This window comes from Polyodon spathula, chromosome 1 (genome assembly GCF_017654505.1).
Source record: "Polyodon spathula isolate WHYD16114869_AA chromosome 1, ASM1765450v1, whole genome shotgun sequence".
In the NCBI taxonomy this organism is placed as follows: Eukaryota; Metazoa; Chordata; class Actinopteri; order Acipenseriformes; family Polyodontidae; genus Polyodon; species Polyodon spathula.
This window is the reverse complement of record NC_054534.1, coordinates 24,279,474-24,294,543: the sequence shown is the minus strand read 5'-3', so window position 1 is coordinate 24,294,543 and position 15,070 is coordinate 24,279,474. Positions and strand designations below refer to the sequence as shown.

At 36.7% G+C, this 15,070-nt stretch overlaps 1 protein-coding gene across 5 annotated transcripts in view; it reads left to right on the top strand.

Moving 5' to 3' along the window:
• The window catches only part of LOC121315888 (adenomatous polyposis coli protein-like), a 57,558-nt gene that overhangs the window by 20,260 nt on the left and 22,228 nt on the right, over positions 1-15,070 (top strand). The window lies entirely within an intron of this gene.

Below are 15,070 nucleotides of genomic sequence, written 5' to 3'. Positions count from 1 at the left end.
GGCTAGTTAGGGACTGCACAAATGTTTGTCAAAAAAAAACAAAAAAAAAAACAGGCTTTTTTCAGAGTGGCTTGCTGTAATTATGCTGTAGTACAGGGGTGTCCAATCCTGGTCCTAGAGGGCAGATGTCCCTTGGTTTTTATTCAATACCCTAAATTGGACACCGGCACTCCAGGACCAGGATTGGACACCCCTGCTGTAGTAGATTCTTCTGGACAATAAATGTTTCCTAAGAGAAATTTATGGTGGCTGTTAGATATTCTTACGTCAACAGGTTATTTATCAAGTAAAGATTGAATCTGGATGATCAACAGCAATGATAAATCATGGACTCCTTCAGCAGCACATTTAATCAGAAAGCCTGATATTGCAGACCTATCATTTATGAATAAATTGATACCTGTGACAGACGAGTTTTGTTTTTTTAAGTAATACTGCCGTGACTGGTCCCCGAGTGGCTCACCTGGTAAAGCATGGGTGTGTGGTAGGGCTGTCAGTTAAGCCTCTAAATAGCAATTGATTAATTGGGCGCACACAATATAATCGTTTAAAAAAAAATATTGATATTTGTATTTGCTTTGACTAGATGTGGTCATCAATCGGGTAACTCAGACAGCATGCAGTCCAGTTTGAAAAATGCGTAGTGAAAAACCCACAAAGTATTATTCCTGGCTTTAATAGTAAATTTTGAAACTGCAAAAAAGCAGAATCAATATACAGTCAGTGTTCTTCAGTATGCACAATTTACATGTTGTTTGCTAGGAATACAAGCCCGTTGACCTGCTCTGGATCCAAGGCAGCACACTTTTTTTTATATGCAATGTTTCCAGCTGTTGAAAAGACCCGTACAGAGCGAACAGATGTACAGTACCTGGCACACTCACGTATTTTGTGGCCAGCTGAGCAAGGTGTAGATATTTGAAGCTTGATTCCCCCCCCCAGTTAAGTGGATTGCTATGGGCAGTGTCTCCTTGTTATGGCACATCCTATCCTTGATCATTTGTGCGTCATAGTTTTCTGTTTTTTGCCTAGCTCCTGTGTTAACAGACCTGTCAACTCTCCCTTTTTTGCCGGGACTCTCACAACTTTTGGACACGTCTTCTGGACAACTCCCGGGACAGACCTTCTCGTGAATTTTATTCAAAACTCTACTGTTAACCCCCTTTGTCAGCAGACCTTTAATTTCTGCTAAAGGCATGTATGGTCTGTGGTTACCGCAAAGTGGTTACTGTTAAATGGTTACTGTAGCCTACTATAAATTACTTTGCGATTTCAGCTTATGCGTTTAAGTAGGATGACACTGGCTGCAACTCTGTCGTTTTTTTTTTTACCAACAAATAAGCTTACTTGATTTGAAAAACTTCAAGAATGATACAAGTAAATTCTTACACTACTTGGTTTGATTCAATTAGTACACAACAAAATATGAAAGTTGAACATCAATTTCAACAGACAACAGCAACTTTTTAATGAAAAAAAATATTGTAGCCTACTTCAATAGGAACATTAGCCTGTTATATTATAGTAAACCTAAACAATACAAATAATTTACTTAATAGAGAATAAAAACATACTAAGTTAACAGCTACCTACCTAGCTAGATAAGTTTAATTAATCGTTTTTGTAATCTACCAGCAGCTTCTGTTGCATACACGTCACTGATAATCGAGCAGACCATGGGTCAAACCAATGTTGTTGGGGTGCGTTTTTTGTTTTTTAAATGCAAAACCATAAATACAGGCTTTCGATATTTAATTATTTGTCCTTCGGTTACCTTTAATTAATTTCTCTGCACGCACTACTACTTTGTATATGATATGGAATACGTGATTGTAAACATCTAACACAAGTACGTACAATACTTTCAAATAAACGTGTTATGATTTTGAATATACGCTTCTTAGGGTTGGTATTATTGACATTCCTTGCACCCCGGCACCTCTTTCTTTACAAGTTAAGCACTATGTGCATGTGTTAGGTCTTGAGTGTTTCAGATTGCACGAGAACAGTCTGTTGTTGCCATGAGAACAATCTGTTGATTGACAGGTTTGAAAGTTGTACTTGCGCAATCTCTTTGCCTGTGTGAAAGGGTTATGATGGTGTTACAGTGGCATAGATTGCGCAATTTCATGCTGTGTGAAAGGGTATTTTCCACACTGGTTAAAACGTTTGAGACGGCACAGTGGCAGCATTTCTGTGTGAAAATGGTGTAAGATTTCATGAAAGCACCCTTTTTTTGAAAACTCAGTGTTGACAGGTATGTCTCTAACTGTCCCCAAACAGGTCACCCATTGCAGTTAGAGCAGACAAACTTTTCCATAACTGCTACCAAGTGCCTCTGCGAATCCAGTGTCCTTTCCTAACCACAGAATGATATTGTTTAGTAACATGATTTTTTCTTTTCTTTGTTGCACCGCAAACTTGGATCGCTGTAAATTTAGTTTTTCATTTCTTTCACGACTGGAATTTTGGTGGCTGCTATGTTTTTAGCCTGACTTAAAAGGATATGGATACTAAATGGTTTGTGATGATATTTTCAGTGATTTAACCATTCATTTAACTCCAGACAAGACCACTTAATTTATTACACTTTCATTTTTCAAGTCAAGCAACTTTTGGTTGGCTTGCAGAAGACACTAATTTCTGGGTGTAAACAAGGAAATTGGCTTGGTGGTGGGCATGGAGGGTGCCCACTGAATCTTCAGTTCTCCAGAGCTGTGTGGGGAATTGCTGCAGTGAGGGAACATGATTGAATATATTTTTTGAATGCTGAAATTGTGCTTATAGCAACGTTTTTCTTTTCATCTGTTAACAGGTCATCAGTGAATATTTTGTCTATTGCACTGTTTAAAAAGACAATCAAAAACATGTTTCCTATTGTTCACAATTTTAAATAAACAAATTTTAAACAAGCAGCTTCTTTATAATCTTGTGCATAGATGTGTGTGACAGAGCGAATGAATCCTAGTCAACAATCTCCCTCCTGACCTGTGAGGGCACGCTATAACAGGAACAGTGTGCCCTGGACTGGATGGTTTGACAGTTCATTCCAGGGTCAGTCAGAAGTCTGCCATCCAAAAAGGAGGCGAAGCCACAATGCTAGAAGTCGGCGCCTTACTGCGGTAGGCAATGTGTCAGTCATGGATTGGAGGAGACATGATTGCACTCGCTACCGAAGGGGGCGGGACTGAAGGTATATCAGGGGATGTGACCGATTGATCTGTTCCTTTGTTACAGTTACGGAATAGACCTGTAAAGGACGTATTGTAATTTAAACTGTGAGTTTTTTTTCCATGTTGTTTTTGTAGGTCTATTAATAATTGTATTTGTCATTGTTAGATGGCTAAACTGTCCAGGAGCTGTCACTAATCAGCCTGCATCAATCCTGGACCACACTGCATTACTGTTTCACAGTTGCTGTATAAATCACCACTTACACAAGGAGCACTCACTGTTGGGATTAGTGACCATGTCTATGTATAGTGTGTGTTATAATTATTTTGGGATTGAACCCTGTGGTTTTACTGATTTTACACATCACTGTGTATAGTCAGCAAATAATAAAGCTTTATTTTTTCACCATTGAACTGTTGTTGGATTGTTGTTACTGAGCACTGCATCACCTCTACACCTGCGCACTGCAAACCACTTTGGCACAATGTGGCATCTTTGTTTGTGGAAAGGCTGCATGTCTGTATATACTGCAGAAGTAGTCTTGTTGTTCTTGAAACCTGTATACAACATGAATAGTTAAATTTGACAATTTCCTCAGCATCCTCATTATTTCACACCTGTTTTGTCAACAACGGGACAGATGTGCTTTTAGTTTTATTATTATTTTTGTAAGACGTACTGCACATTCAACACACTGTTTTACATATCTTTTATAGTGTATTAGAACATAACTTGATTGTCATTGAACCAATGGCACCAGTCAATGTAACCATGTATTTAGGTTTATGAAATATTATACTTAAACTGGATACCCTACAAGCGCCAGGAAACTAGCCTTAATGACTTTTTTTAATTAGCTGGTGTTTTTTGTGGGAGTTTCTCCTGATAGATTGAAAATGGATAGTAAAAGTATTAACACGGTATTCAGGGTGCATCAGGGACAACCATGTCTGTGTGAAAAATATAAACTGGGAATTTCTGTATCTGTTTGCTTGGAGGACAGTGAAATTTGTCCCACGCAATTCTTGGAATTGTACTGTTCTGTAAATTACAACAAGGCGATGCTGCTCAATCATATGTGATGTAATTTAGTTCAGACTCGTCTTTTTCCCTGCTTTAGAATTTAAATATCGAATCAATTGTGACGCTTATATATGTAACAGTTTTTCAACAGCCATTTTATGTCTTGATATAGTGTGTAGGATTTCCAGACTGACTTAAGGGCATACCTAAAATACTCTTAGTAGGAGGGGAATGAAAATGGTGTGATGGTGTTATATTAAGCTGGTTGACCGGATATTTAAAAGAATTTTCTTTTCAGCATATGTGTTCTTTCAGGCTGCACTCTCCTCTCACATTTCATCAGAATTGGAGAAAACAACTAGATACAATACCTCAAAGCTCCCTTTTTAAATTACATTTCAATATCTGGGGGATCACATTGAAAAAATAAGAAATTCTACTGTATTTAGTGCAGCTCCTACAACAAAAGGTTGTGCAGACTTGACTACAGTTGTTACGGCAACCGATGGGGAATAGGGAAAGCACACTGCATTGAGAGGAGCTGCTTCACAGGCCTGAATTTGTTGGACAGGCATTGCCTAAGTGACGGCTTTTGTTATCAGAGCTGGGGAACTGGTGCAGAAAAGCCTGAGGGATAAAAATAAATGCTATCCCAAAATCTCATGGCATTTAATTGAATGATTTATTTCTAGTTGTAAAAGCAAAAAACATTTGCGATTTAAGTGTATATTTGTAAAATAGACCTTGACAAGTATTCTTAGCAAAGGAGGTGATGCCTGTCTCTGTCTCATGTATCTTTGTTTTCCTGTATTATATTGTGCCCAAATCCAACACTCGGATACATCTCTGGGTTATTCACAGATGGTTTCGTTTTTGTGCAAAATGCTTCTGTTCAGGTACACTTTGTTGACTCATCAACAGTACCAGAAATTATCTAAAAGTAACATGTAGTTCCAAAAATGAAAAAAATAACAATCTGGTGGCTTAGTGTCATGTTGCGAAGTGTACTTTATCATTCACTGACATTAAAATAGACACTTTCAAAGTCTGAAATGGTCTGTACTATTTAAAAATCACTGTATAATGACTGCTGCAGCTGTATAATTAGGGGGGCTCTGCAAGTTACTGGAAATGTAGTGAAGATGTTCATATTGTAGAAAATAAGTCATCACATTTTCTAAGTAATTAAATCAATTATTTGGATACCACTATTTAATCTTTTTATATACCTATTAATAGGGCATGCCACGCTGCATAGCTTACTGTAGGCATGGAGATGCAGGTTAATATGTGTCATTCTACAAACCAGCATGTAAACACTTCAAATGACACCAAATTAAAAGTTAGTCGGTGGTACAGGAGTGCAGCATTTCCCTGCCTTTCACTCTGGCAAATCAGGCAACAGCCAATGGGTATGGTTTATTTCTACAGATTGTTATGACAGTGCATTTTTGTTTTTACCAGCGGTTCAATCACTTTCTTTAGTAAATGTGTTAATTTTGGGTTCTTTTTAGTTTCTGAATCCTTAAACGATTCATCGAACAGCTTAATTACCGTCGGTCAGTTTTTTCAAAAGAGTATTTTAAGATATACGTATATGTAGAATGTATCGTTTTATTTCTGTTTTATATATTATAAAAATATAGTATAGGATGCTGTATCATTTGATGCAAACTATTGATTTCAAATGATTGGATGAAATCAGTATTAGGGTCTACTCAGAGTACTGTTCAAAGAAATCAGGTTTGTGGGACTGAAGGCATCCCCTGACCTGGCTGATCTTGTGTTTCTTTACTATTGTGGCAGCAGTGACATGGTACAGGGGGAGGGTGATGTGTTATGGTGAAACCAAGTAGGCCTATGTCCCTGCAGAACATTCCCAGTGTTTGCAAATGTGAATGCTATTGTAACAAACCATTCATTTAAGTAGGCTACATAATGCATTTCGGAAATAATGAATACAGTACAGTATGTTAAAATATATTTACCATATATTAAGTGCAAAACTATATGTGCCCCTTAACTGTTAACTACCAAATAACTGTTTCATAAAAAAAAAAAAACATACTATACATGTTTTAAACAAATCTTTTTTTTCAGTATGCAGAAGAGTAGGGGCTTAATAAATTATAACAAATAAAGTACAAATTCACTGTGCATGGAAGACCTGTTTTTCTCTTTCTTTTTTGATAAAAGGCAGAAGAATCACAGAATGATTTGCCAATGCTGCATTTCCCATCTCCTCTCCAGTTTCCTTTCATAACATACACGCTTCCCAAACAAGTGCACAAGCCCACTCACCATAGCAGTCCATCTTCCGCATTGAAAAGACACTAGACTTGGAGTATAATTATCAATAAAAAGTAAAAATTTAACCTGTGAACAGTTGGTGAGCCACTTGCTCCTCCCTGATGTGTAATGAAGCCCTTTGAAAATATATACACAAAAATTAAACAATACTGTTCATGCATTTAGTACCTACACTGTTTTATGCAGTACATTTAATTTTGTAAAGCATTATAACAAAGCTTAATAGCAACTTAAATTGGTGTTATAGCCCCCATTCTAGGACAGTACTCAGAGTAAATTGGGCTAAAATAATATCAAATTACAAATTATTTCTGCCTGTAAACACTTGCAGTAATGCTGTACATCAAATGTCTTTCCTTATTTATTTTGCAGTGAAGTGTCTCTCATTCTTCCATTTTTACCCTTAGTTCAGAATATGTAATGGCCTCTAATTTGTTATTTTGGAACGTTACATCAGACTGATGTCATGTAACATTTTCTTTCCAGTGGCCTTGAAATTACAAAGAATAACTGAATGCCAGCCAAATGCTCTCCTCAAATCACTTGGTGCCGTGAAAGTCATTGCAATGATCCAGGCGATTTTATGAAGACAGTTCCTTGGCTACCAGATCGAGCAATCCATCGTTGCATTATAATGTCCTGCTAGATATTCTAGAAGAGTCGACCGTGTACACCCATCTTGAGAAGCAGGGTCAGATCATGGTGTCCAGTAGCAACCACTAAAGACAAGGTTTTCCCCCTCCAACACCCTTTGTCTAGGGCTAAGCTTGATTCAACTGCGGTAGTTATTGATTGCTGGTTATTAGTCATGCTGGAAGAAAGACAATGTTGAACACCGGAGGCTATTTGTATTGTTCTGAAAATATTACTAATGTCGATTGCAAATATACTAAGGTGCACTAGAAAATGCTCAATGGTTGTCTGTTTGAATTACTAGCCCTGCTTGTGTGAAAGATGATTTATTTTTTTTTTTTTTTTTGCCTTATATGGAGACTTTTATTTTTGACAACATTTTCTTGTGATGCCTAGGTTCTTTAATCCTGGTGCTATGCTGGGATATTCCACAATTTTGTTCTATTTAATACTACACACATAGATAAATTGTATGATTATTACAGGTTAGGTTATCTATCTGCAGTCAACAATTTGTCATGAAACCTTGAGATACAAGTATATTTGTGTTTGCAGGCGACAGCAGTTTATTTAATAAGAGATAGGCACAGTATAAAGATATCTAGTTACTGAACCCTTTTTTGTCTTAATGTTTATTTGTTTAGCAAATGTTTAGGCTGACTTTGGTCAGACTGGTAAGCAGTGCACCGGATTAAAGTGGTCTGTTTTCCCTTTTAAGCTACAGTGTTTGTAAACCAGATTTACTTTTAACTTCTTAAATGCACTGTGTAATTACACCACTGCATATCCAGGCTGATTTGGAATGACCTTGACAGATCACAGTGTAGAGCAGATTACTGTCGAGAGGGTGGTAGTGTATTATGGGACTGGAAAGAGGAGAGACTTTTTCCATTATCGAGTTATATCGATCCTGTTGGTTATGTTCTAATTAAATGCATTTGTTGCTGGTTTGCGCACACGTGTGCAGCCATGTTAATTCCTTTGGCTGTTCTTTAGTATGTGTGTCACAGCAGCTTTTAGGGATTCTCACAAGGTCAGGTGCATTTTTGTAGACAGTGGTAGTTGTATTTTGTTTGTTTATTCTTTTTTATTGGCATAAACTGGCAACTACAGTATGCATCCCAAGTATGTGGATTAGGCACAGTTCGGTATTGTATGAGCTTCAGTTCTCATCAGCATTAAGATATAAAAATAATTGATCACTTGATGTTCACACGCATATCATGTATATTGATTATGTTTTTAATGAGGTTGCCATGGCCCATGCTGTATACTGTAGTACACAGAACCTTATGGCTAAAACACTTGGTTTGTTACCCATTGTAGCTGGGGTAGAATCACACTTCTAACATATGCCCTTAATTCTTTAGTATTCTTTATCTGGACATTATGCTTTTGAAAGTTAGAGAAAAATAAGTGATAGGGAGGGAAACATTATCTGGAGACAAAATACAGTTGAAGCTTTGTAATCAATGTTATTAAACCACATGCCGCATTTCCGTATGTTTGACAAAATTGTGGTGCTGTATTTCAGGGGTAATCTACTGCCCTCTGCTGCATTTATATAAAATAAATAAGCAAAATGTGTGTTAATTAGATAGCTCTAAATGCAGTGGTTTCAATTCTTTTCTGCTGTGTTTTTCTCTTTCTGCCAAGAACTGTGTGTCTGTGGCTGTGATACAAGCATACACAGTATTGGCTGTGTCTGTGTTTGGTAAGAGTCTCTGGCAGGCTTAAGCCATTTCATCATTATTTATTTATTTATTTTTTTTTATGTACAGAGTGTACTGTACTCTGGAATGTTAAATCAAATTTAAGGAGGCTTTGTAATCGAAAAGGGCACATAAGGCTTAACTGTTCGTCATACTGTAGCTACTGAAAAAATATGGGAATCTTGCTAGTGCGCTTAATTGCGGCAGACCTGTTAACCCAGTCAGGGAATGGATTGAATAGGTCTTGCAGATCCTGCCATCCCTATTCAAAGTATTATATGCCATTAACACAATGAAGCAAGTCAACTTTTGACTCCCAAGGTGGCAGGTTTAATTAGCCAGTTTTTCCCTTAATTATGTAAATCAATATTTCTGTTTAACTGGTTCGTTTCCACTCCATCTGGTGGCTAAACATTTTAATAAAATAAAGCCCAGCTGCAAAACTAATCCTGACTAAGTTTGTGGACAAGAATTAATACCGCAAAATGCAATGTACAGTAGCCTTTATAAAGCACACAATCTGTACTGTACAGCTATGGCCAAAAGTTTTGCATCACCCTAAAGCAAAGGTGTGCCACCAAAGTTATCAGGGGCGCATATCCAGAAAACTAGTTTTAACTCGTAAAATTAGTTGGAGACAAGCTGATGAGAAGCAATTACCCTCCGCAGTACAAATTAAAATTGTGTGCTGCTTTTGATGTGAAAAATTTAGAAAAAGAAAGTCAACAAAGTTTTTAAAAAATATTTCCGATATCTTCATAAGTGAAATGGAATTAATACACTGTTGGGCCGCTGTCAGATGATAAACGGGCCGCATGCGACCCACTGGCCGCGGGTTGCGTGTCCCTGCCCTGAAGAATGAACACATTTTGCTTCATAAAGTCGAATAAAACCTGCTGAATAATGTTACGTTAACATATTTAGTTACATACTGCTCTTTCCATATACTTAACAAAAATCTGACAAATTGAAAAATATAGTGGTTTTTTTGTCTCAATCCTAAAATTAGAGGTGATGCAAAACTTTTGGCCATTTCTGTATTGTAATGCTTGGTGAACTCCTGTTCAGTATTTTGTAAAAATCTTAGTACTAGATGTACCAGTTGTATCTTCAGAAGTTTTTCTGAGGTTTATATTGTTGGTATGGGCATTCCTTATCTGGTCCTAATCATAATCTAAGGTATGGTGATTTACTTTTGATGAAATGAAAGCTAGCGGTGTAGTATATCTTCAGAACAGCTTGCCCAGATTTGGTGAAACCTTTTCACTTTGAGTGTAGGTCAGGGCAGCGTAAAGGGTCCATCTTTAATCTTGGTTTTGAAACCCATCGCCACAATTCTTGGCCTTGCAATTTGGGCTTCTACATTTTATCCGTGTGTGTACAAAAAGTATTATATAGTGAACACTGTACTCTACACGTACACGTTAAACACTGAAATTACTGTGTCAAGTTCACAAAGAAGCACAATCAAGGGGCAAGCACATGTATGGAAATAAACTGTAACACAAAATAGAGTATATGTAAGCAATAAGACCTGACACAAAGGGCATTATACAACCAAGCGGTCGTGTAATGCCCGATGTGGAGGGTCTTATTGCTTATATACTTCAATGTTACAGCACAATTATCTATAATTTTTATTGATTTTAACTGAATTTATTTATTTATTTTACATGTCCTTCCCCATAAGCACTCTAAAATGAATGTTCTACAAATGTAGTCCTCCATAACAGCGATCTTCTCTATAAATTTAGTGTACAAAAAAGCATTTTTAAAACTGTATACTTTTATTTGAATAAAGACAACAAAAGATTGTGAAAAAAATTATTATTTTTATTATTATTATTAGTGCACAGGTATTAAACATGCTTCTGTGAAAATAAACTGAGGACAAAGTTTGGGAAAAAAATAGATTGTGCAGTTGTAATAATAATCATCATAATTGGTATTTTCCTTGGTAATTGAGTTGAGTATTTCCAGATATCGAGCAGTTATTAAAATGCTTCCGGGAAAGCTGCCTTGTAATTAGACAGCAGAAGCACCGTGACCTTAAGAAGAGCTTTGCTTTTGTCAGATCTGATTCAGTAATGGTTGGGTGATGTATGCTCTCATCCTTACACTCTCTCCTGAGCTGTTTTATTATCGAGTTAAAGACGTGATTTTGTATTATATTTATTTGTTTGCAGTACGGAGGGCTTGTTAAATATCCTGTGTATCCCAACTATCAAAGAATTATAACTCGATATACTGTACTGTTGTCCCTCTTTACTTTCGACGGTTGCAAAAACAAATCTCTGAGAGATTAATTTAAACTCTGGCAAGTGGTTTCCTCATATATATGTGTGTGTATATAAAATGTACATTATTGGCTTGTGGCTACTGTAGTGTGGAATAACATAATTCACCACTAAAAGCCTAATTTATTCTGCATACTGCAGGCAGGGGCATTAAGAGTCAACACTTGATACTGTCGACAAGAATAGGTCCATGGCAGATGGAGCATTGATTTCCTTTAGAAAGATTGTGAAAATGTTGGTGCTTGCATTACAGCTTATTTTGCAGTTTAAGTAGTAGTTTAACCATGCTCAGTAAGTCAAAGGCTTATTTTAATGTACTGTATAATGTGGCATCTTCCCTATATGTTTAAAACCTTTTAAGATAAGTAAATTGTTTAAATACCTCAAATGAGGATTCAATTTTTGAATTAATTTTTTTATTTTTATTTTGAGCTCTTATGTTTTTTTTTTTTTTTTTTTTTGTGTTTATTGTATCAACATGCTTTGTGTCTTTAATTATGACTTTTTGTTAAGCTATTATAATTGTGAAAAAAAGTTTCTTGGGGTGAGGTGGTATTGTGAATCCAAAAATATCACTAAAATACTGTAAGTGTGTGAAGAGTGAGCTTTGGAGAAAACGTGTAGTTTTAGCCCTAGTAAATGCATATCGCCTAACAACTTTGACCGTTGTGCTGGAGTATGAACACACACACGTCTAAGGTTTTATGTGGTTTCTGAAGTAAGGGTTTGTTTCTGATAATCCGGTGAAAATGGGCACTGTTTTAAGGCTGTCCTGTTACTATAAAGGGTTCAAACAGCGTTGCAGAGGTCGTCTTGCCATGAGTGAGAGCTGGAGTGCCCAGGGGGATATCGGGGCATATTAGTTTAATGGAAAACAGCTGCAACCCCATTGTCTCTCCCTCCCATTAGGCAGGTTTTTATTGATTTGGGTGGGATGACAAGCAGCTTCCTGCAAGCAGATTGTGTCGGACACCATTTGAGAAGCATGTTTTTGCCTTCTGTTGGGGGGTGCTGTGTGCTATTTTGTTTTTTAAACACCAAAATATCTGGTATCTACATCATTTAATATTGGAATACACATTACCTAAAACAATTGAAAATGATGACATTTCTGATGAACAGGGGCTTTTGTGATGGCAAAAGCTTAATTATGGTAAGAATGATTATGTTACTCTTAATGAGGCTGGATTGAAAATTTGGAAGCTACAATTTTATTTTCATTTGTTTATTAAAATATTTAGTGTGGAATTAGATTGTAAAGTAATTGGATGATAAAATGAAAACTGTACATTCAGAAATTTACTGTGTCACTTGTTTATCCCTCTTTACAAGATAATTGTCTGCTTTGGTATAATTGTAGGACTGTGCTGTATTGGGTAGTAATGTATTTTATTTTTGTTACAGTGCGTTTTTTGTCGTCCGATTAAGTTAGTGACGTCAGATAGGTGGGACCTTACTCTGTCAGTATTTCCTGTAACGTAATACTGTGTACTGTAATGCAGATTAGCATGTACTGTAGGCTAACTGAAATGTGTGTTGCATTTTTTGTCTTAATCTGCGAGCTTTATTAAAATGGATGTCTGTTTGGGCGGATACAGGATTCGGATTCAGCTGAATCCGAAACCGAATCCTGGATTCGGTGCATCCCTAGTTTGTAGTGCCTATGAAGGTTCAAGTAATGTACTTTACTGTAAAATGTGCAGGCCCTTCGAAGATTTCCATTACTAAAGTAGCAGTTGTCTGTTACAGGCGCAAGCAATTTATTTCACTTTAGCACTAAAACTGACATCTATACAAAGCCTTTGAACTGTTATGGATAAAACCAAATAAAATGTATTAAGCTTTGATGTCTTTTGTGTGTGTGGGTTCAGTAAGAAGGATCTGAAATACACCATGGTCTCCAAGTAATTGGATTTCTTTTAAAAGAAAGAACTCTGGGTGATTTCATCATCGAATCTGAAAAAGAACTTGGAAAGAAGAATCGCAGATTAAAGAGCAGGGTAACCTTCTGTGGGAAATGTAATAGCAGTCACAACCACATCAAACACTGCTCCAAGCATATTGCGACCAATAACCTTTTTGTGAAGATGTCAAGACAGAAGGTCTAAATTCACAAATCCTTCCAACAGTGCTGCAGTTTGATCTATACACATAGAAAGTTGTGCCCATTGAAAATACTTTATGCTTTTGATTGGCTGAACTTGTTCACTGTGTCAATGGAGGGATACAACCAGATTATTAGCAGTAATGTACTGCATTACAGCTGTCCGCAGAGACCAAAAATATGAAATAAGCAATACATTAGGTGGAAGAGGAGATGTGCTACAATGTACCCATTCATTTGGGTTTCATTTTCTATTTATTTTGGAAATGGAACTGCTGCTTTGGTTAAATCTGAGGGGGAGAAAATCTTCTGCTATCCCTGTGTCTTTTTTTTTTTTCTTTTCCCCCAAATAAAAATATTAAAACGAAGGAATTCTGGCACTGCCTTGGAGGCACTGTAGATCTGTGTTTAGTGATCAACATCTTATGATGGACAAAAATAACTTTAAAGAGATAGATTAGCGTATTTGAATGTCTTCTAAGACTGCAGGAGATCAAATGCAAAAACACAAGATTGAAGAATTAGCAGTACATCTGTAGGATTCATAGCTCTGATTTGTGATTCTGTCAGTTGGGGGAACTATTTGATCTAGCAAAGCTTTTTTTTTTTGCTCTCACCTAAAGGCAAAACCTCCTTTCTGTTTTGGGGCACTTCCTTTAAATAACACTTCTGGAGTATTTTTTTTTCTTCTTCTTTTGAATGTTTAACTTATGCCTTAAGTATTTTGAATACATTTCTTAGTACTTTTGGCCTCTCTTCAAATTCAGTATCCTTTTCATCTTTGAATGTGAAGTCTAATCGGAATACTTTCTGGGAAATGAACTGTGTTTTTTTTTTTTTTTTTTTTTTACATCAATAGATTGAGGTCTGTTTATTAGCTAAAAAGTGGCAGATCGTAACCACTTCACAACCACAGAATTGTGAAGCATATACAGCAAACTGTACAGATTCCTTGAAGAGTGTCAGGATATGGAACATTATCTTTGCTGCAGATTTTTACAAAACTAGCTTTCGCATAAGGTGTTTTTTATTCTTATTCTATAAAGTGTTACTGTATGATGTTACATATTCAGCCCATAACAGAAACTGGTAGATACTGTTTCTAGTGATACAGCACCACTCGGCGGCTGATCATTGTTATCATACACAACGGCCATAACTTCATGATTAGTAACCAGTGGCTGGATTAAATGACCCGATTCGATTGGTGGTATATTACTGTACTTTCTGTGATGTTACTGGATGTGTTTATCCATTCCCCCCTCCCACGAGTCTTCCATTAGGCAAATTGCAATCTTTTGGTATATGGATAGTATATTAGAGTATGTACTGTTAACTTGTTGAGCTTTACCACTTCAGTTTGCATTACATTATGCACCAGTAGATCCTTGTTTGTCAACTGTCAATGATAGTTCAGTGCCAGTCTGCGGGGGAAGAACTCTTGGGTTTATAGCACATGCATGGAAGCTGAGACAAGGGCAGACTGGAAATGTATTTCAGTTTTGTAACTGTAATGCAATGTGAAAGAGTGTCTGTCATTCCTTGGGTGCCACTGTGTATCCCGACCTTTGCAGTATCCCAGCCTCTCTTAATAAGGGTACATTTTCCATTTCGGCGTACTTTACTGCAAGTGGAGTAGTCATAAGTTATTGCTGTGTTCACCTTGTAGCAAGTTGAAGCATTAAATGAAAATGAATATAGTCAATAAAAGAGAATGCATATCTGAAAAGGTTAGTAAGGCTGTTTTGACTGATCAGCCAGAGGCAGTGCTCTTTTTTTTCTTTCTTCTTCCGCTTATTTAATGCTGGCTGTTTAGC